This window comes from Dipodomys spectabilis, unplaced genomic scaffold (genome assembly GCF_019054845.1).
Source record: "Dipodomys spectabilis isolate Male_0828 unplaced genomic scaffold, ASM1905484v1 ptg000284l, whole genome shotgun sequence".
NCBI classification, from domain to species: Eukaryota; Metazoa; Chordata; class Mammalia; order Rodentia; family Heteromyidae; genus Dipodomys; species Dipodomys spectabilis.
The window spans coordinates 153,090-174,113 of record NW_024870961.1 but is presented as its reverse complement, the minus strand read 5'-3'; the positions used below and the strand labels follow the sequence as shown (position 1 = coordinate 174,113).

Below are 21,024 nucleotides of genomic sequence, written 5' to 3'. Positions count from 1 at the left end.
GCATAGACTTACACTCACAAAAATGATTATAGCTTAAAAGTTGATACTCCTAGAGAAATAAAACCTAAGAATGTAAAGGAGCCTGGGAAGTTCCGTTTGCATCCAGCTAGGGAAGAACAGTCTTTGCAACAGTACCTATAATTGAGGAGCCAAAAGCTGGATTGGAAGAATGGCTCAGGTGATGGAATCCCAGTCATGAGCAAGATTGATGAATAAGAGCTTGAGGCTTTTTCATACAAACATGCACATACACACTGAGGCACTTATATGTGCACACACAAATACACAAATGAAACGACTCTCATAAAATGTAGAAAAGTTAGAAAACAATAGAAAATATGTCCTGAGTAAGACTAGAATCATGTGATAATTTTTAATATAAGAAAGTCCTCAAATTACTTTTTTCAAAAATGTTTGAGAATATTACATAGGTAGGGACCAGAGATAGTAAGAGAATCAAGTAATCATTATTAAAGTTATTGGATCCATTGAGGAATGAATCAGAGACCCCGCAGGTGCATGTGAAAATGTTCATATCCTGTGTCAAATGTTAGAAAATGTTTGAAAATAGTACAGGAACAGTCTGCGCAGTGTAGGGGGTAATATCACTGGAGAAATTCAGAATTGCTAATCTGTAACTAGATTAAATAAAACAAGAAACTATGGCAGGGCAATGTGATATAAGCCTAGAATTCTAGCACTCAGACTAAAACAGATTAGAGAGTAGAATTACATAGTGATACCTTCCCTGGACCAGGTAGTATAATTTTGTCTTAATAAAAGAAACCAAACAAGAAAGGAATACACAGTTGGAAGGTTGGGCTAATTTTGTCATTTTTGAGAAGTCAAGTTACCTATTGAAATGCAACTCATATATAATCCTCACTTGTGTTTTAAATTCTCTCTCCATTACAGAACATTCTTAGATGCAAAATGACTCATGAATACCTTCCAAAATTTGAGAAAGTAAGTAAACATCATTCCGTTGGATTCCAAAGAAATAATGAACCATTACAAAAGCTTAAGCCTGAGAAATAGCAAAGTTTGTCTAATGTAGGACTTTGTAAATGTTGCTAAATTAGAATTGAGATTTAAAATAAATATTTTGGTTTTGTTTGTAATTTCATATTCTATTGGATACTACAAAATTCTTTTCTTTTTTGTCAGTCGTGTGGCCTGAACTCTGGGACTGCACACTGTCCTTCAGCTATTCAGCTCAAGGCTAGTGCTCTACCACTTGAGCCACAACACCACTTGCGGGTTTTTTCACTTATGTGGTGCCGAGGAATCGAACCCAGGGCCTCATGCATGTAAGGCAAGCAGTCTACCACTAAGCCACATTCCCAGCCCCAAAATTATTTTGAAGTAGAGGGTTTAATTGACAAATTCACAAATGATTCTTGCAGTCTACTTGCCTAGAATATTCTTTCAAGAGAGATAAAATTAGAAATTAGTTAATAGATAATTCCAACAATTCATGTATAAAATGATAATGTGAATAATGTAGACAGAGTTGCCAAGAAATGGATGATATTAATTTATAAATTTAGAAAAAGCAATTTTTTGAAGCTTTGGTATAACATAGTATGAGGAGAATAATTGTGTGACATCTTCTTTCTTCTACCTATGTAACACAGGAAGCAATTTCCTTAATTATGTGCCTCTGTATACAATGAGAAAAAATGCTAGGTTTGGGGTTTGTTTTCATTTTTGTTTTTGTATTATTGGTTTGTCCTAGTGCTTGAACTCTGGGCCTGAACACTGTCTCTGAGCCTGTTTATGCTCAAGGCTTGTGCCCTACCACTTCAATCTCAGTGCCACTTCTGTCTGGCTTTTGCTGAGAAGTTTATTGGAGATAAGCATCTACGGAACCTTCCTGCCTGGGTGGGCTCTGAACTGTAACATTGCACTCTTAGCATCCTGAATATCTTTGATAGTTAAAAAAGTATAAATATGAATAATATTTGCAAATGTTCTGATCTCAAGAATACCAGTGGGGGAAAATGATGCAACCCAGTTAATTGTGGTGTTCTTTCCAGAACATAGAACGCATCACATTAGCAGAGGTGTAGTATTTTTTCACAATAGAGATAAGGTATTCGTGATGTAAATTAAGGGAACTTTGAGGTGCACCCTACACCTTGGAAACTGTTGGGCTAGGATGACTTTATGGCATAAATATTCTGATTAATGGTCATAGAAATAATAGGTTACTCTGATCAAGAATTGCTTACTCTTGAAGAATTAATTATTACAGATGCTTCATAGTTTTATCCTTTACCAGAATGTGGCTATTTTTCTGTTTACTTCTCAATCTGTAGCAACCCATTGGAATATGAATCTATTGCAGAATTACATAACATGCAAACAGGTACTGTTTTGAAGCTCTCAGGTAGGAATGTTCAGAATTTGAAAATGAGTAGTTATTAGTCATAGGAATTTTGAAGAACACATATATTCTGTCCTCTTAACAACTTATTTACTTTTAAAAGTTATGAGTTTCAATAGAATGAAACTGTTTTCTGTTTTAGTATGAGAAAGTTTAAATTTATTCTTTTTTCAAAGTATTGGCAAGTATATTGTGAAAATATTGTCTAGGTAGATAACATTCAAGTTGATGGCCCTTTGATTAAAAAGGGGTAATTAATTCATATTTAATGCCAAATAGTATTGATTTTTAAAAGTTACTAAAAATAATAATATTTGCTATACCAATACAGTGAAATTTTATTTCGTGTAGCTTATTTATTTAATTTAATTTTCTTGTCAAAGTTATGTAAAGTGGAGTTACAGAAATTGTAAGGTAGTGAATACATAATGTTTCAAACTTGTTATCCCCTTTCTCATTTTTCTCACAGTTTTCCTTCACCACAATACCCCTCACAAGTTGTAATGTACATTTCCATCATATTGTCTTGTGAGCCTTGCTATTGTATTGGTTTGCCCTTTGTACTGTTTCTCGCCATTTTGTTGTTCCTATTCCCTTCCCTAATTAAGGTAAATGTATACCAATACACAGGGTATCAAAATCAAATACAGCAGGGAATAAACCATAGGGAAAAATGCCAAAAGAAAATAGAAATCACATAGTACATTAAAAACAACAACCGCAAATAAAAATCTCTGTTTCCATATCTTGGATTTCATTTTGCTTAGCATCAGCATATATGGTCATATATATAGCATAACAAAGGCCCTGGAAAATAATAGTTGCATGGACACGATATTATGAAAACTACATGTTAACTGTTTTTGATGGTATAGGTCGAATTAGGATTCTGTTAAAGGAATTTCAAAAGAGTTTTAAAGTTATGACAGGTAAATTTTAATTGTTCAAAATTTTTAACAAGTTAGCCTATTAAAATTTTTTTTAATTGCCAGGTAGAATAGGCTTTCATGCAAATAAATCCATGGAGACTTAGCTGAGAGGGAGCAATGTGGGTGAAGATGGCTCTTTTTCACACGAAACAAACAAACCTTACAAACCTTGCTGTAAATCCTGTAGGTTACCTTGAGAATTGTCTTTACCCAAGAAATAAACTCTTACTGTGTGAAACAAGGTTGTAGTGGAATTTAAATTCAAACTTCTTTAAAAATAGACATCAAAATTATGATTTGACCTTTACTAACCCAACGGTAATTCTCTGAAAAAGATAATTGGGGTCAAACTATTTAGGGAGAAAGTTCCCTCCACAATGAAAAAAGTTATTGGGTTTACACTTTTCTGTTTATAATACATTCTACAATGTCTTTGCACATAAAGCACTGAAACACAGAAAAAAATCTGATTGAATACTTCAAACCAATGATTTCACATTTCTAAGTGGCTCAAAAATATAATATCATTATTAACATGAGACAGTGAAGACTTCTCTTATTACATAAGCCAAAAAGTTTTGGGATCAGAAAAGAAGAGCAAATGGAAATAGTAAGAAAACAGTGTTCTTAGAAGCCCTAGCTAAGCGTATTGGCTTCAGCAGTGGAGGGAGGCCAAAACTTTTTAAAATAGATTGTCTTAATATTTTTGCTACCTAAAGTGGTTTTACACAGCCTATTTGGTTCACTTCAATGCACACTAGATCGAATGAAGATATAAAAATAAATTCCACATCCAAATAAAACAGTTTTAAAAGAGAAACCATGAAGACGTAGCAGTGGGGGAGGCCTTATTGTCCTTCCACTTCACTAGACTTTAAGCCAAGAAGCTGTGATTAATTGGAAATCAGGTAAGAGCTAAGAGGAGGACATAGAAATAGGACATAGAAGTATTGTCCTTTGTAACAGACACTGTCATCCAAGGTATGGGTGATTTAACTCTATTCTTCTCCACACATCTTGTTTGTTTGTTTTTTGGGGGTTTTTTTTGGGGGGGGGTCTGGTCGTGGGGCCTGAACTCTGGGCCTGGGCGCTGCCCTTCAGCTCTTCAGCTCAAGGCTAGCACTCTACCACTTGAGCCACAGCGCCACTTCAGGCTTTTTTTCTTATGTGGTGCTGAGGAATCGAACCCAGGGCCTCGAGCATGCAAAGCAAGTACTTTACCACTGAGCCAACTTCCCAACCCCTCCATACATCTTGTTAAGCAAATGCAAGACCAACAGAAAAATAATCTATTGAAGTAATTTTGCAAAGAATAACTTCACTGTTCCTGATATGGCATCTAACAAGAGTCTTAAGTGAGAAGATAAAAGTGGAGTATTCTTCGGTTTCCTCTAAGCATCTTGTTAGCAAACTATATCTTTAAGGTTAGAAGTAATTGAACCAAAAAGTGGTGGAGTATTTATTTTTGTGGGCACTTTAGACACAAGAAGACTTTCAAGGTAAAAGAACAAAAAAGTATAGCTAAATATTTGTGATCACAGCTTCTTGGACTGGTTTTGTGGAGACAACGTTTAGACAACGTTTTACATGAGAGTTTGTCCTCATTATCATAGATGTTGGGTTTTCGTGGCAACCAAATACAAGAGGGAAGTTTAATGGACTCGCTTGGACAAGTAAACAGCATAATAGAAAAAAATGGCAAATACTATTTAGTGAATTACATTGACCGATTACTTTGCCAGAACAAAGAAGGAAAGATATAATTCAAAATCACTTGACTGAAAAGTATGAAAAAGAGTAGTAAAGAGCGATGAGAGAAAATATAGAGGACTGTTTTCTCTCCAATGGAGTAATGGGTTTTGTTCTTGTTTCTTCCATTCTATATTCACCAGCTATCAAGTGTATCTCAGGACTGGAATATCCAGTTCAGACAAAGAGATCTCCCATTAGAAAATATTTGCTGCAGATGTAGGTGATTTATAACGTTAGCAATCTATTTAAGTCTGTTCAAAATTCTCCCCTACCCCAAACTGCCCTCTTTGAACAGTTGGTTTGATTTTCCCATACTGCTTTTGATTAACTATTTAAAATTTTGAGAGGTCATATTCATACTCTCTAGAGATTGCCGTTTGGTTGTGATTTTTGTGTGTTTGGTATTTGTTGTGTTTTTAACTGAATTTCAAAAGGTTTTGGTAGTGTGTTACAATTAAATATGTCCTGTAATTGTCCAGTGCTCCTGGATCAGAGTCACTCCTTCTATCATTCTCAACCAAACTCTTCTCCAAGATTTATTTCAGATTTACCACTTCCTTTATCACATGTGTACATTGAGTATTCTAGTTGTACTTGCCATTTTTTCATTTTTCATTCATTCTATGTTTTTACTAATATTCTTCTCTGGTTTCAACTTCTTGATAGTCATTCTTTTAAACTGTCTGTTCATACTTTGACAGGTTTATGTACATTCCATGGCATTTCAATCCTGCATATACTTGAACTGATATCAGCTTATATTTCCATAATTAATTCATCTGCAATAACAATTTGCAAGACTGGAGACGTGAAGCACCTAGACATGATTTTATTCTTATCCATTTGGAAGATTAATCTCTAGTCAACAAGAAAGTTTAAAAATGGCTTAGAATGTTTTCCTAAATAGCAGTTTTTATAAATGGCTTTGTACAATGGTTTGTGATTATTTTATTTTACATGGGATAATATTTTCTACTACCTATAACTTTTGGGAAAAGAAGAAAACTAAAATTTATTACTGTGGAGGAATATGATAGAAATAGAAGACAGATTTTATGTTTGTCACATTTCTAATGAGTACCCATATTCAAAACTTGAAGTCATCTTTCTTAAGGAAAACATCAATCAACATGATAAGGCAAATATCCGTGATCTTTTAAAATGTACCTTATTATTTGATGAAACTTACTTTATTAGCTAATGTTTAGGCTTGAAATATGGGAGGCTGATCTATGTAACACATTTCTGGAAGGCATCTACTGAACAACACAAATGGAGGGGGCTACTATTTCTATAATTTAAGGAATGGTTGAACCTGTTTGGTATTAGTGCTGGATAATAAATCAACTCTATTGTAACTTGTTCCTTCCACTTGAAAAACTTGTAATGTCACTAAGTATCATCTACTCGTCAAATGTTATTTTGGAGAATGTGACTTTAAAAAGTTTATTTGAGGGTCTGGGAAGGTGGCTCAGTGGTAAAGCACTTGCTTGCATGCATGAGGTCTTGTGTTCAATTCCCCAGCATCACATGACCAAAAAAGAAAAATCTGGAAGTTGTGCTGTGACTCAAGTGGTAGAGTCCTAGCCTTAAGCTGAAGAGCTGAGGGACAGAGCCCAAGCCCAGAGATCAGGCCCCACACCCGGACCCCCTAAAAAATTATTTGAAAAGGAATATATTTTCGGGAGATTAAATATAGGTAACCATTGATTTGAGAATGACAACCTTTTTATACTACATAACCAAGTTTTACTGAAGTACCAGTGTTTTGAAGCACTAAGGATCTTCTCAATTAATGTTTTTCTGAATGATATTTGACTTCTAATTCAAGTTTTCCGAGCCTTGGTAGACAAATTATGGATCTATCCTTCCACGAACTATTTTTTGCCCTACTTATACTAGACTGAAATCTTTCATTAATCATTAGGAGAGGGGTATTAAAAATATTCTTGTGACATTTGTGATCATGTTCACTCATATGGGCTAGTCATCTGTAAATTGAAAGTGTGAATTACAGTAGTTTCTCTCAGATTTTGTGATCTCATCTTTCATTTTTAAGTTGCCTTGCATTTCACAATTGCTTACTGCTAAACCCTGTGTAATTGGGGCACTAAATTATTATAGGAAATGAGAAGTTAAGATGAGTCTTCAATTACTTTCTGTTGGCATGTTGCATGGGCCTAGGTGGGAAGACTTGCCCTTGTTATCTGATGATGCAGATAACTGGGACCTGGGATCCTAGGATGCGTGGGTCCTGTAGAATAATAATACCTTTTGGACATCATATCAGCAAAATTTGGGTATAATCAGAAATATTTAGAAAACCATTCTGGGCCAACGAGTTAAAACAATATACAGAGCAGCAGAGTAAAATTTCTTGCAGATTAGAGGAAAACAACATTGTTTTTTACCATGTGAATTCAGTAGACTAAGAACACTTAGAAGGTATCACAAGTTTATACCAAAGACATTGCATTGATACTTCTTATATTCTAATATATATTCTAAACCTAATTATTTATATTCCAATCTATTTATTGTAATAAATATCAATTTATTTGTCAAATTATCGATTAATTCTAGTAAGTTTCATTGTGTGAATCATAAAATTAGCACATATAAATATAAAATATATAACTATATGTAATATAAGGAAACGTTTGTCATTGTTCTGTTGTGGTTAGGGTATCAAAGGCAACTCTGTTTTACAGTATTATTCCATTATCTCTACCCCAGAGTTTGGTAGAGTTAGACCTAAAGCTTTACCATTTGTAGATTTACAGCCTAGAGGCAAGAGGAAACACTGTCATTAAAACATTACCAATTTAAGGCCTAATATCAAGGAGAAAAATATGGACTTCTCCTGGAGCTATGGAAATATTTGGTGATAGAAATTCAGTAGTGTAAGTTCCTGCCTGGGTGGATGGTCAGGACATTAGGTAATCATGCATAAGAACAATTTTTTTTCACCTTCTTGGCTTTAGCTACTTTTGAAATGGTAGGTATAATAAACAATTATATTATGATAAAATACTTTCTAGTCAGAACTGTTTATTTCTCTATGATCCCTTGTAACTAAGATTAGTTTTTTTCCAGTAAGATAATCTTTGTTGTCAGAATAAGATATTCTGTTTGGTCTGTTACTACATGGAAGAAGGGTAAAGGGTCTGTAGACATTTGTGCCAGTAAGACCTCATTTGGGAAATTTTAAGCTGCAAAAGTTTAGAAGTAGCACTTCAGCAAGGCTTACTTTGAATCCATTAGCTCCACAAAGCTAACTCAGTTGATAAATAAGTACTTGAAAAGCCATCTCTTTGAACCTAGCCATAAAGGTTTCAAAGTATGATCAAATTTAAAATGAAAAAGTCTTAAAATAGTCATTGGCAAAAAAATGCAAGTTTGAGCAATCTACCAAACAATATGTTTTTCCACTATACACAGAATTTCAGAGAAATAAGATCAATAACATTGTTAGTAACAATAAGGTTTCCTTGCTACAAATAGGCAACCAAGGATATATGCCTGTATAAAGATTGCATCATTAACAACTTAAATTTACAGGATACTACATGCTTCAGCAGCACGTATACATAAATTACAACAATATAGAGATTAACATGCCACTTGGACAAGGATGATATGAAAATATGCGAATTATTCCATATTTTTCATTCTTCAGTTGCTAGAAATGAAAAACAGTTATTAAAAAGTTGATTACAAAAATACAAGTGTAACAACATATGTGATTCATATAATTAAAAGTTAGTTTGACATTAGTGTATTAAATCTTCAATTTAGAAAGGTCTTTACATAGCATAATCTTTACAAAACTTTTGAAATTAGATAACATTTTAATTTTATCCCAAAGAAATAAAATACTATAAGGACCTAGGAGAAAAAAGAATCTTAAACTGTTTTTATATGGAATGCAATCGGTAAGGACACATTTATTAATGAATTTATATAATATATAATAATGTAGTATTCAAAGCATTATATCTAGGAGAGAATGAAATAGATTATGGACATTTTACAAACAGAATACAGAATATGTTAAAATATACTTTCTTCAGACAAGCACGGGAAATGTCTTTAGGTTCTGTACTACTCATTTCAACAGATACATTAAAATTATTTCTGATTTTAAAAATCACAAGCTCTACAGAAATCATTATAGATGTATACAAACAACTCTTGAATATATTTTGACATCAAAGTCAGGCAATTCATTTGGAAGAATACCATGGAATCCATGAATTTTTAAAGTAAGATATTGCTGTTGCTTTGTATTGTGAAAATATTTTGTACAGAGACAAAGGATGGACTGGCATTTTTGAAATTTAAGTAACTTAACCAAATCATTAAGACGTAGGAGAACAATTTGTACAGCCTTTCACAACTTCAAAGAGGTAGTCATACATACTTATCTTTTGGCAGTATCAAATGCAGTTTCTTCCAAGTTGTTCTTCAGACCTGGTTTAATATAATGGTTCAAAAGAAGGAGATCAAACGTATCTTTGCTGTTTCTATTCCCAGCAGCAAGATGCAAGGGGGTCAAGAGGCCTTTCGTTTAGACATTGGTATCTGCATCATGATGAAGTAAGAAAGAAGCCACACTCGTATTATTCCACGTATAAACACTGTGCAGGTGTGTCCAGCCATTCACAGTTATTGCATGAATATCTGCCTCGAGCCACCAACTCATGGACAATGTGTCAGTGTCAACTGTAGGTTTCCTGATGAAGAGCGGTATACTCATCGTCATCCCTAGTGGCCTTTTTGGAAAGGTTTCACCACACTGTAGAAAGTCGATTAATTTCGGCAGTCCAAAGAAGAAATTTGCTTGGATCCTTCTCCATTTTTTCTTGCAAATGATACCATTCCTCACTTTTTCATCTTCTTCCTTGTCTTCATCAGAATTGCCTAACCAGAGACTGAGTACCAGTCGGAATGAGGTGTCTATGTATTTCCCCAGTAGTTGACGTTGGTTGAACTGTTCAGAAAAATCCAGTGAATTTTCTGCATCTTTTTTTTTCACCATGACTTATTTTCTCTTTTTCCATTTTTACTATTCTAAATTATTCTAACTGGAGAGTAGAGAATTGATAGAAAGCAGAGGAAAGATTTTCCTCCGTATTAAAAGGTACAGAATGAAAATGAGGACCAGTGGTGTCTCCATGTGCAGCTTATTCTAGGAATGAAAACATAGGAAATAATACTTTCTATGTAAATGATTTGGGAAATGGCAGAGCAGAAAGTGAAATGATGCAACCAAAAATATAACAACAAAATAAATTAGGATAATTATGGAACAATCATATGAGAACCATGAATGAGAGGAAGAGAGAGACAGATGTTCAATGAACTAACTAGCCACAAAATTCATGCCTCTGATCAATTTATAGAGCAAACAATTTTATTTTTAAAAGAGATGGAAATAGAATTTATAGTGTGTCTCTTTATGATGTGCAATGTGATGGATTGATATACATTGTGCTGATCACTTTTCTGTTAATGTGAGGAACATACCTGCAAAGAACATTTCTGAGGAGGAAACTATGATATTGACTCATGGTTTAAGAGAACACAGTTTAAGATAAAATGTCTCCATTGTTTTTAATTATATTTTTATTATCTTAAATAATTGTACAAGAGAATTTCCATTCAACAAATCAGTTTTTAAGTACAATGGATCTTTACATAACTTCTCCACACCCTTCCAAATCTCACCCCACTTTAATTTTTTCTACTTTCATACTATCTGTATTGAATATTATGCCTTCACGCTCTTCCTCCATAACCCTTTTTATTCCTTCCCTTTGAATTCCCCTCACACCTTAAGTGATAGTTTCCTGGTATTCATTTTGTTGGATTAAAAATTCAATTTTATAAGAAAATACACCTTTGAAATTCTCCTCTACAAATAGCATGCTTTGGTTAATATTGTTGTGAAAACTTGTATAAAGTTCTATCTTCCAAATATGAGACAGAACATGGGTCCTTTGTGTGTGTGTGTCTCTGACTTAGTTTACTTAACATATTTTTAGATCTATCCATTTCTTTGCAAATAATGTAACAGTCTTCATAATGGATTGGTGCAATCCAATTGTGTACATGTGCCACACTTTCTCTAACCATCCCTCTGCCAAAGGGAATCTGGGCTATTTCCATCAGTTTTCTACGGTGAATAGTGCAGCAGTGAACATGGTTGTGAAAGTGATTTTACTGTAACCTTTTGGAAGAATTCATCACTATCTTTCTGGGAACAACCCTCTAGCCAGTTTTCCAGAATAATCACATCCCTCTCTTCATCTCCATTAGAACGTATTGCAAATCCTCAAAAACACACTACCCCCTACAGGTCACAATAAGCTAAAACCACACTGTGTCCATATTTTTTCAATACTTTTTTTCATAATTGTACATATAATTTAGTGAGAACCTTCTATGTACTTTTCTGATGTGGGAATGAGGGACATGACAATAGAGTAAAAGTAAGAAATATGCAATTTAATAAGCTATTATCATACTTAAAATCATTTTCGGCTTTAACTCATAGCCTCACATACTATTATTTTAATCTTTATTTGAGTACTTCATCTATCCTCTAACTTATAACAGGTGAGTTAAATACAATGGCAGAAACTGTGGTTTGATTTTGACACTCATGTGTGAGGATGCACAATATGGGCAAATAGATGGATTGGATTTAATAGCTATTATCCATTTTGTTAAAGTAGAGATGATTTTGCCAAACTGATTCTCACAATTCATATTACATTCAACAACAAGAAACCTGTGACAATTCTCTTTGTTTTGCTCCTTATTAACTTTTGTTTCCATTTTATTTTATTTTTATTTATTTATTTTTCGTCTGTCGTGGGGCTTGAACTTGGGACCTGGGCGCTCTCCCTCAGCTCTTCAGCTCATGGCTAGCACTCTACCAATTGGGCCACAGTGCCCCTTCCGGTTTTTGAGTGGTTTATTGGAGATAAGAATCTCTCCAGCTTTCCTTTCCTGTCTGCTTTGACTTGCCATTCTCAGATCTCTGCCTTTTGAGTAGCTAGGATTACAGGCATGAGCCACCGGCGCCCGGCTACCATTTTATTTTATAATGAAGGATGATTTCACAACTCTATTGTAGATACAAAAATATGCTAAAATATTTCTATCCGTATGCATTGATATATACACACACATATATTACACAGGTTATAAGGATAATTTATAACTTCTGTAACTGCACAATTTACTAAATTATTAAAATCATTGATGACTCATGGCTGGAATTCTGGTTACTCGGAGGGTGAGATCTGACGATTGTGGTTTGAAGCCATCCTGGGCAGGAAAGTCCATGAGCCTGTTATCTCCAAACAACCAAGAGAAAATCAGAATTGGAACTGTGGCTGAAAGTGGTAGAGTGGTAGCCTTGAGAGAAAAAGCTCAGGGACATCATCTAGGGTCTTAGTTCAAGAAGTACAATCTACCCCCAAAAATGTATTTAATTTACCCCTGTGTAAGTAGAGTATTTCCATCACCCAAGTGCAAATCCATACTCATTAGCAAGGTGACTGTTTTGTCTGAAGTACCACAAAACATTATCACTTAAGTAGAAAGTATTGCAATGTGGGTTCATTCTATCTCTCTCATGGATTTTTCTCCACTCAAATACTCAAATCTTACCATTATTCCAATTATTTAAAATCATAGTTTTTTTCTTTAATATCCATAATATTAGAGTTTGAATTGAGTGTCTTGTGCCCCCGAAATGGTTGTTCTTACCATTTTGTCATGTGCTCAGACTTAAATTATCCTGATTATTTTTCAGATAGAATCTGGCTTTCTACATGTATCTGATTTGGGGCTCAGTACACTTTATGTTATTCTTCCTGGAATTTAAAATAACAGGTGCGTGGCATTGTGTACAGATCTTTCTGTCCAGTCTGGGCTTTAAGCACTATCCTTACAACAGTTCACTCCCATGGATTAAGGATATTCATAAGCTTGTCATAGTTGATTTTTTTTATATTTTCATTTCCTGCAGGTTCTTGAGTACTGAATTAATTTGTGTTTTCTTGGGTTGTTTTGTTTTATTTGAATATATGGATTATTGTTCTTCACTTTTCCTTTTGTTTCTTTCACTCATGTTTTTACCTGAAGCGCTGAGAAACTAATTTTTCTTTCTCAAGATAGTCAAGATGAATATTATTTATTCCAAAAAAAATTCAGTAATATTTAAACACCTCATATCTATGAATAGTATACAAATGCTAAGTTCTGAGAAGGGTCTTTTTATTTGCCCAGCAGTCTTTGGCATACACAGACAGATCATGAATTTTATGAAGTTAGTAAAACTACAGATGTTCGCCAGGTGGAGAAAAACCTATTATTAATTGTTTGACAGGGTTATGTTGCTTCATGCAGGATTACACAAAATCATGTCCCTATGAGGAACCTAAAAATCATCTAATACAACAGACTTGAGAGAGATGAATTGACTTCCTGAATAATTTACTTTTGGGTCAAATAAAAGCAGGCTTCCAAAAAGAGAGTAGACTTTAAAGAAACATGAGTTGTATGTAAATAGGTGGTTAGCTGATTTTGTTATTTTGTGAACTAATACAGGGAAATAAAGTACAGCAAGGTTAAAATGAAAGAACTTCACATTGAAATACTCATTTGTGTGTGTTTGTGTGCATGTGTGTGGACGCTTGTGCGAGTCCCCGCACACACATGTGCATGTGCTCATGCATACATTCATTATTCCTGAGGCTTCATACTGCCCAAGCATTATTCCTCAGCTTCTCTGTCTAAAGGTAATGGTCTACCACTTGAGCCACTGTTCCACTTCTGGTTTTTTGGAGATAATCGCATGTATTTTCATGATTTGACTGGCTTTGAACAGTGGCCTTCAGATCTCAGCCTCTTGAGTAGCTACCTAAGCTGATTCAGCCTCTGAGTAGCTAGTTAAAATTCTGTCTGTCCTCTATGCTTCACTGCTTTTTTTATTTTTTTCCTGAGGTAATCACAAGTCATATATATGTCTAGTTACTTTAGAAAATACTCTTACTGCTTGGCACCATGGGCTCCCAAAGACCCCGGAGACCTCAGACTCCAAAGGTAATACAGCGCTGTCTTGGTTAATTTGCATTGTCCTCTCGTTTGTCTGTTTTACTTTCATTTTCCCTTGTGAGGATGGCCCCTCCAATTCGTAAAGGGTTGTCAAAGTGGACTCGCTTGCACGACAACACTGGAGGAACTGGGAGATGTCCCAGATCCTCTTTTGGGGAGGGGATAACCCTGCTGTGTGGAGCAGGGGTCCTTGGAACCCTACCATGTGGAGTGGGGGGGTCCTTGGAACCCCGCCGTCTGGGGCGGGGGTACTTGGAACCCTGCCATGTGAGGCAGGGGTCCTTGGAACCCTGCTGTGTGGGGCCGGGGGGGGGGGGAGGGGTCCTTGGAACCCCGCCGTGTGAATTGTGGGGCAAGAGTTGGTTTGGTGTTGGGCCGGAACTGACCAAGAGAGCCTTCTAACCGAAGCCCAACTCGCCCACTGTGGGTCTGTTCCTTCTGCTGTGGGGCATGAGTATGGAACGCAGCCATGACAGGAGTCAGTGGACCAATTTGGGAGATCTCCACTTTGTAAGCTTTTCTTTTGTAACTGTCAGGCCTGCATGTGTTTTGTTTGTACTGTTTATTGTTTTATGGACTGTATGACTGACAGGACTGGAAACCACGGGCAACACTCCATCTAGCCCCCTAGACTTACAAAAAGAAACTAAGAAAGAGGAAAAGAAAGTGTACCCCTGGTTTTTCAGGGAGATAACTTGGAAGAAGAAATGTTTCCTCCCCCATACTCTCCTTCCCAGGTTCCTTTTGCAGAACCTGAAAATGATCAAGAGGAGGAGGGAGCTATAGAACACTTGGCACCTGCCCTTCAAGTTTCTGAGGGGCCAGTCACTCAATGCCGCAGTGGGATCAACCCCCCCATCTAATGCAGCTGTTTTTTTCCCTACGTGCCATAGGTACTGTGGATGTGGATGGTCAACAGCAACACAATAGTGTCCATTTTCTACCAATGCTCTATACAATTGGTGCATCCAAAATGCCCCCTTTTCTGAGAAACCCTAGGATTTAATTTGTTTGCTTGAAACTATTCTCTTTACTCATCAGCCCACTTGGGATGATTGCAGTCAGCTTTTACAAGTTCTTTTTACCACTGAATTGAGAGACCATATCTGAGAAGCGGCCCAGAAACTTATCTGTGGCCCCACGGGAGTGCCCATCACGGATCTTGCCCTGATCGCTGCCTATTTTCCTGAGATCCAACCAACATGGGACTACAAGACAGTTGAAGGTAGGGAGCATCTCCTCATCTACCGCCAGGCTCTGTTGGCAGGTCTCAAGGTGGCGGCTTGCCAACCTACTAATATGGCCAAGGTTTATGATATAAGACAGGGAGTAAGTGAAAGTCCAGCAGCATATCTTGAGCGGCTCTTGGAAGCTTTTAGTCAATATACTCAATATGATCTTGAGACACAGGAGTCGGCTCAGATGATTATGTTTGCCTATATAAATCAAGCTGCACCAGACATAAAGTTGCAGGCTCTAGACAGTCTATAATTAGGGATCTAGTAGCCGCGGCAGGAAAGGTTTACAATAAGAGAGACAGAGGAGCAAAGACAGGAAAGGAAGGACAGAGAACGTAAAATGGAGCATGAAAAGAGAAACCGGGCCAAGGAAAAGAGGCCAGATTTGTTGGACTCACCACTACTGCATGCTGAGCATACCTGGTTCACAGATGGCAGCAGTTTCATTCGAGATGGAAAAAGGTATACGGGCCCAGCAGTCACCATGGACACTGTGATAGCGTGGGTAGAAGCACTCCACCAGGGACCATCTGCACAAAGAGCAGAGCTAGTGGCACTAACAAAAGCCCTACAAATGGGAAAAAGAAAGAGACTAAACATTTACACAGACAGTCGGTATGCTTTTGCCACCGTGCATGTCCATGGAGCCATTTACCAAGAGAGGGGGATGCTGACAGCTGAGGGAAAGACTATTAAAAACAAGAAAATTTAAGCCTCATCTGTGCCCAATGGGAAACAGCAAATATTGCCATTATGCACTGCCCAGGCTATCAAAAGGGAACTGATTCAATAACCAAAGGAAATAACTTGGCTGATCAGGCAGCTAAGGAGGCAGCCCTCCAGCCCAGAGCGGAAGTATTGACTCTAGTAGACCCAGGGCCACGAGCTTTGCCTCCTGAGCCTCAGTACTCCCAAGAAGACTTGGAGTGGATAAAGAAAATTCCCATGGCCTATAAACCCCCTGGCAGAGAAGGAAAAAAAGACTAGTGGAAAACTGGTGAGGGAAAACTTACCTTGCCACAAAGATTGGGCAAGGGGATTCTTAAGAGAATCCATCGGGTCTCTCACATGGGAACCTGAAGAATGCAGGACTTGCTCCGACACTCAGAAGTAAAAATTAGGCAAGGGAATCAACTCTTGAGGACATTGTGAAAAATTGTAAAGCCTGTCAGCTCACCAATGCCCCCAATCAGCCGGTGACTAAAGGAGCTTGCCTCCATGGAGATAGGCCAGGTGTGTATTGGGAAATAGACTTCACAGAAATTAAAACTGGAAAATTTGGATATAAAAATTTGCTAGTTTTTGTAGAAACCTTTTCAGTATGGGTTGAAGCCTACCCAACAAAGCATGAGACCACAAATGTCGTGGCTAAGAAGATCCTGGAAGAAATTCTACCCAGGTATGGCTTCCCATCCCCCAATAGGTCAGACAATGGACTGGCCTTTGTCTCAAAAGTAAGTCAGCGAATAGCTCCGACATTGGGGATGGATTGGAAATTGCACTGTGCTTATAGACCCCAGAGTTCAGGGCAGGTATGAATCAGACTCTATAAGAGACCTTAACTAAATTGGCCTTGGAGACTGGTGTAGACGGGGTATCGCTCCTTCCTTTTGCTTTGTTTAGAATAAGAAATTCACCCTATCGGCTTGTCTTTAATTGCTTGCTGATTTGGATGATACTGAATTTCTGTGTAAGCTTGACTATTTAAAGCTGGTGCATAAGAGTATGTGGCCCCAGCTTAGAGAATTATATGATTCTGCTTCTATTCCTATCCCACATTTGTTTAAACCAAGGGCCTGGGTGTTTGTTCGAAGGCACAACTTGCGATCTCCGGAAACACGATTGAAGGGACCTTACATGGTGCTACTGGCTACACCCACTGCCCTTAAAGTGGACGGCGTTGCTGCTTAGATCCACTGCTCCCATGCCAGACCAGCTGACCCCTTTGCCCTGGATGACCATCAGGAAACATGGGAAGTCTCCAAGCATCCGACCCAACCACTCCGCATACGCAAGAAAAGATAAATGGACTGATTGTTAATGGTATACTCGTTCAAGATCAAGAGCTGTTGAAGTTTAGTTTTGGGCCAGAGCCACAAGATTGTGGCTCAGGACCATAAATCAAGCGCAGGGGGGGGGGGGGATTGAAAGGCTAATGTTTGAGACAGTGACCACTTGTTGCTTGTGTCTGTCTAGCAAAGCAACATGTGGTGGTAATCCAAACACTTGGTTGATTGTGTGCCTTTATAAGACCTGCAAATCCTTAGCTCGGGGCTCTCCTCCTAGGCTCTGCTGTGTCAGAGTGTAGGATGAGGCCCAAGCTGCAGCCCATTTAAATAAAACAGCTGTAGAGTCTGACTCTCAGTGGTCTTCTTGCAGGGCGGGGGGGGGGGGTCCTGCAACCATGGCATAACAGCAAGAGTCCTCCAGTCATCAATTAAAGAATGAAGTGGACATTTTTAAGAAGGTATGGCACAAACACACCATCAGGTTGTACCAGGTGATGGAGAAGGAAGAGTATATGTATCTCATCAATGGAACTGGCCAGTAGGGGATACCTTCTGGGGTGGATCTCAAAATCCTGCCGCCTATATGAGGATGAAACCAAGAGGCTCTTCACACAAATTGTAAGTGCTGTTCACTACCCATACCAGAACAGAATCATACACAGATACCTTAATTCCAACAATATCCTGTTGGATACCAAAGGCAATATCAAAGTCAGTGGTTTTATCTGAGAATCTGGTTCACCCTGGGGCAGTTGCTATCAAATATATGTGCTGCTGTGCTATTCCACCCCCCTAAATTTTCCTGGAAGAAAGAAATGATGGCCAGTTGCCAGTGTCTCACTCCTGTGATCCTAGCTATTCAAGTGGCTGAGGTCTGAGGATCATGGTTCAAAGCCAGCCCAGGCTGGCTCTATCCTCTGACCTGACTCATACTGATACCAAAGACTAATTTGGGGTGGAGATGGCAGTGGATAGAGATGGCTAGCAAATAGTTACAACTCTTCTCAGAATTAGCTGCTGAATGTGGACCCAGGAACAGAGCAGTTCCAGACAAAGGGGAGGAGAACCCTAAGAGATATCAAAGATAAATTCACTTGAAATCCAGAAGGCCCTGTTATTGAGATGGGAGAGATTTTTAGGTGGTGTATTAAAAAAAAGAGTTGTAAGTGGGATCCACGAATTGAGATCAAAACACTGTTTGCCTAGCAAAACCCTCAGTCCAGCCAAGAATACAAGTGCATCAACTGCCATAGAGTTCCTCAGGAGGGATTCCAGCCACTGAGCACCTTGTACTGCAGTGTAAACTGAAAGTTGTAGTTATCAAAGCATGTAATTTTTGTGCATACAAAAACTACTTTAATTACACTTCAACTACACCCTAGTCATTAAAATTTTTGATTGATTTATTTTATTCTATGTTATTTAAGATGTAGTCTCATTATGTAGCCAAGTGTGATCTTAACTTCATAATTCTACTGCTTAATCTCCCAAGTGTTGTGATTACAGGTGTGTCCTTCTTTGTTGTCCATCATATTTTATCTGCATGTTTCCTTAACTTTAATACTTTATTTTATCCCTTGGCAGTACTGCGGTTTTGATTCAGAGGCTGGTGCTGGGCAACCTAGTGCTCTACCACTTGACCTCTGCTCCTGGCCTTACTCTTCATTTTACTTTAGATGAGCTCTTATTGTATTATTTTTTGTATTGTATTGTATGTGCTTGGGTCAGAATCAGACTGTGATTGTAATGTATTTTCCTGCTGAGAAGCTTTTTTGTCCTTTTATATTTCTTGTAAATATAATTTTTCTTCTTAATAAAAAGAAGGTACGCAGAGGTGTTACATATATATAAGTCATTTTAAAATTCAAAACCTTATTTTAGAAGAGTAAAAATGCATATAATCACTAAATTTTATCTCTAGGAAAAATGGCTACTAGATTAAATGTTTTTGGAGGCTAGGTCAGTGGCATTTGGTATTGTTCTCATTTCAGCTCTAGACAATGCTACATAGGTCCAGGCCTGCATGGCCTAAATAAAAGCAAGTACAAAGTAAAAAAAATGATTTTTTAGGGCACATCTGTGGAAGGTTTGAAATACATTTGAAATACATTTGAAATACATTTGAAGTACATTTTATTGATCATTTGTACATTTCTGTGATGATGAAAAGTGATATAGCAATTATGGTACAATATGACCCATTCTTCTAACATAACATAGCATTACCACATTACCCAGCAATTCCATTGCTCATTGCATAATCCAAAGAACTGAAAAGAAAAAACTAATAGCTCATATGCCATTAATAACAGCAAAGTTCACATTAGTCAGAAGCTGGAATTACCTGGAGTGTCTATCAGATATACAGGTTTACAAAATATGAGGTAAGCATTAATGGATTATGCCATCCACAAAAATGCTGCATGTAATATATATCTGTCACGGAGGGACACAAAAAATAATCTACTATTTATGTGAAACATTTACTAAACCATTTTATAAGAGAAAATGGAAGATTAAAATTTCTGGGGAAGGTCATTGGGGGTGATTATTACTCAATGATTGTGTGGATTCCATCAGTATCAACAAGATAGTTCACAAATAGAGGTAATGGTGTGCATATAATTAATGTCACTGAATTTTATACGTGCCTAACAAGCATGAGGCCCTGCGTTCATCCCCAGCACATAGAAAAAATACTAAATCATCTTTCTGTTACTTACTTTGAATGGTAGGTGCTTTTGTAATATTTTGATTGTATCCCTCAGAGGATCTCTGGTGGATCTCTGATGTTTAGTCATGCTTTACAGACAATCCATTATTTTAATATTAATTTTAAATTTTAAAGGAAACCTCATATATTAAAATGAGGGCAATGCCTGCAGATCTAATTCAAGAGGCTAAAATAGGAAGACCCTTACACAGTCTAGGCTGCATAGAGAGGTCATGTATAAATTTCCATGGTTACTGCTGAAACTGGAGGGACAATTATTTGTAAGTAATTGCAAGTGATAGATAACTGAGAGATAAGTTTCTGATCACATCATATTTTGGTCATGTCAGCTTGTATTTAATATTTACATGAATTTTTAAATTTTTCCTTTTTCCCTTACTCTCAGCATGTCATTTTGAAACTTTATACTATGTTCTCATTTGCTACATTTAAAAAGAAACATAGTTTTCCTTTGTATCATATTAAACATGGTTTTTGATTATTTTCTATATTATACAACTACTATTATTTACTTTTGAAAATGTTAGGGAAATGAACCCGAAGATATGTATTCAAATGTTTTTTTTTTTCATGCTATTGTTTCTAACACATTTATAAGATTATTTCTTTGTTGCTTTGTATGTCCCTCCCCCACAGTATAACTCCTGCTTTCACTGTATTTGATGTTGGTATAATTTGTGGAGGGGAAGGGGAAAAACAAATCGTTTAAATAGGGATACAGGTGGACCCATTGCAACAATGAGATGTACAAGTCGTTACATCGAAAAATGAACTTTACAACTTTGGTGCGGGGGAACGGGGGTAGCGGGGAGGATTGGGTGGGGGAGTGGGAGAGGATGGG

At 37.0% G+C, this 21,024-nt stretch overlaps 1 pseudogene; it reads left to right on the top strand.

The window, feature by feature from the left end:
• Positions 1–8,639: 8,639 nt before the first annotated feature.
• On the top strand, positions 8,640–8,739 carry LOC122126556 (annotated as a pseudogene).
• The last annotated feature ends 12,285 nt before the right edge of the window (positions 8,740–21,024 follow it).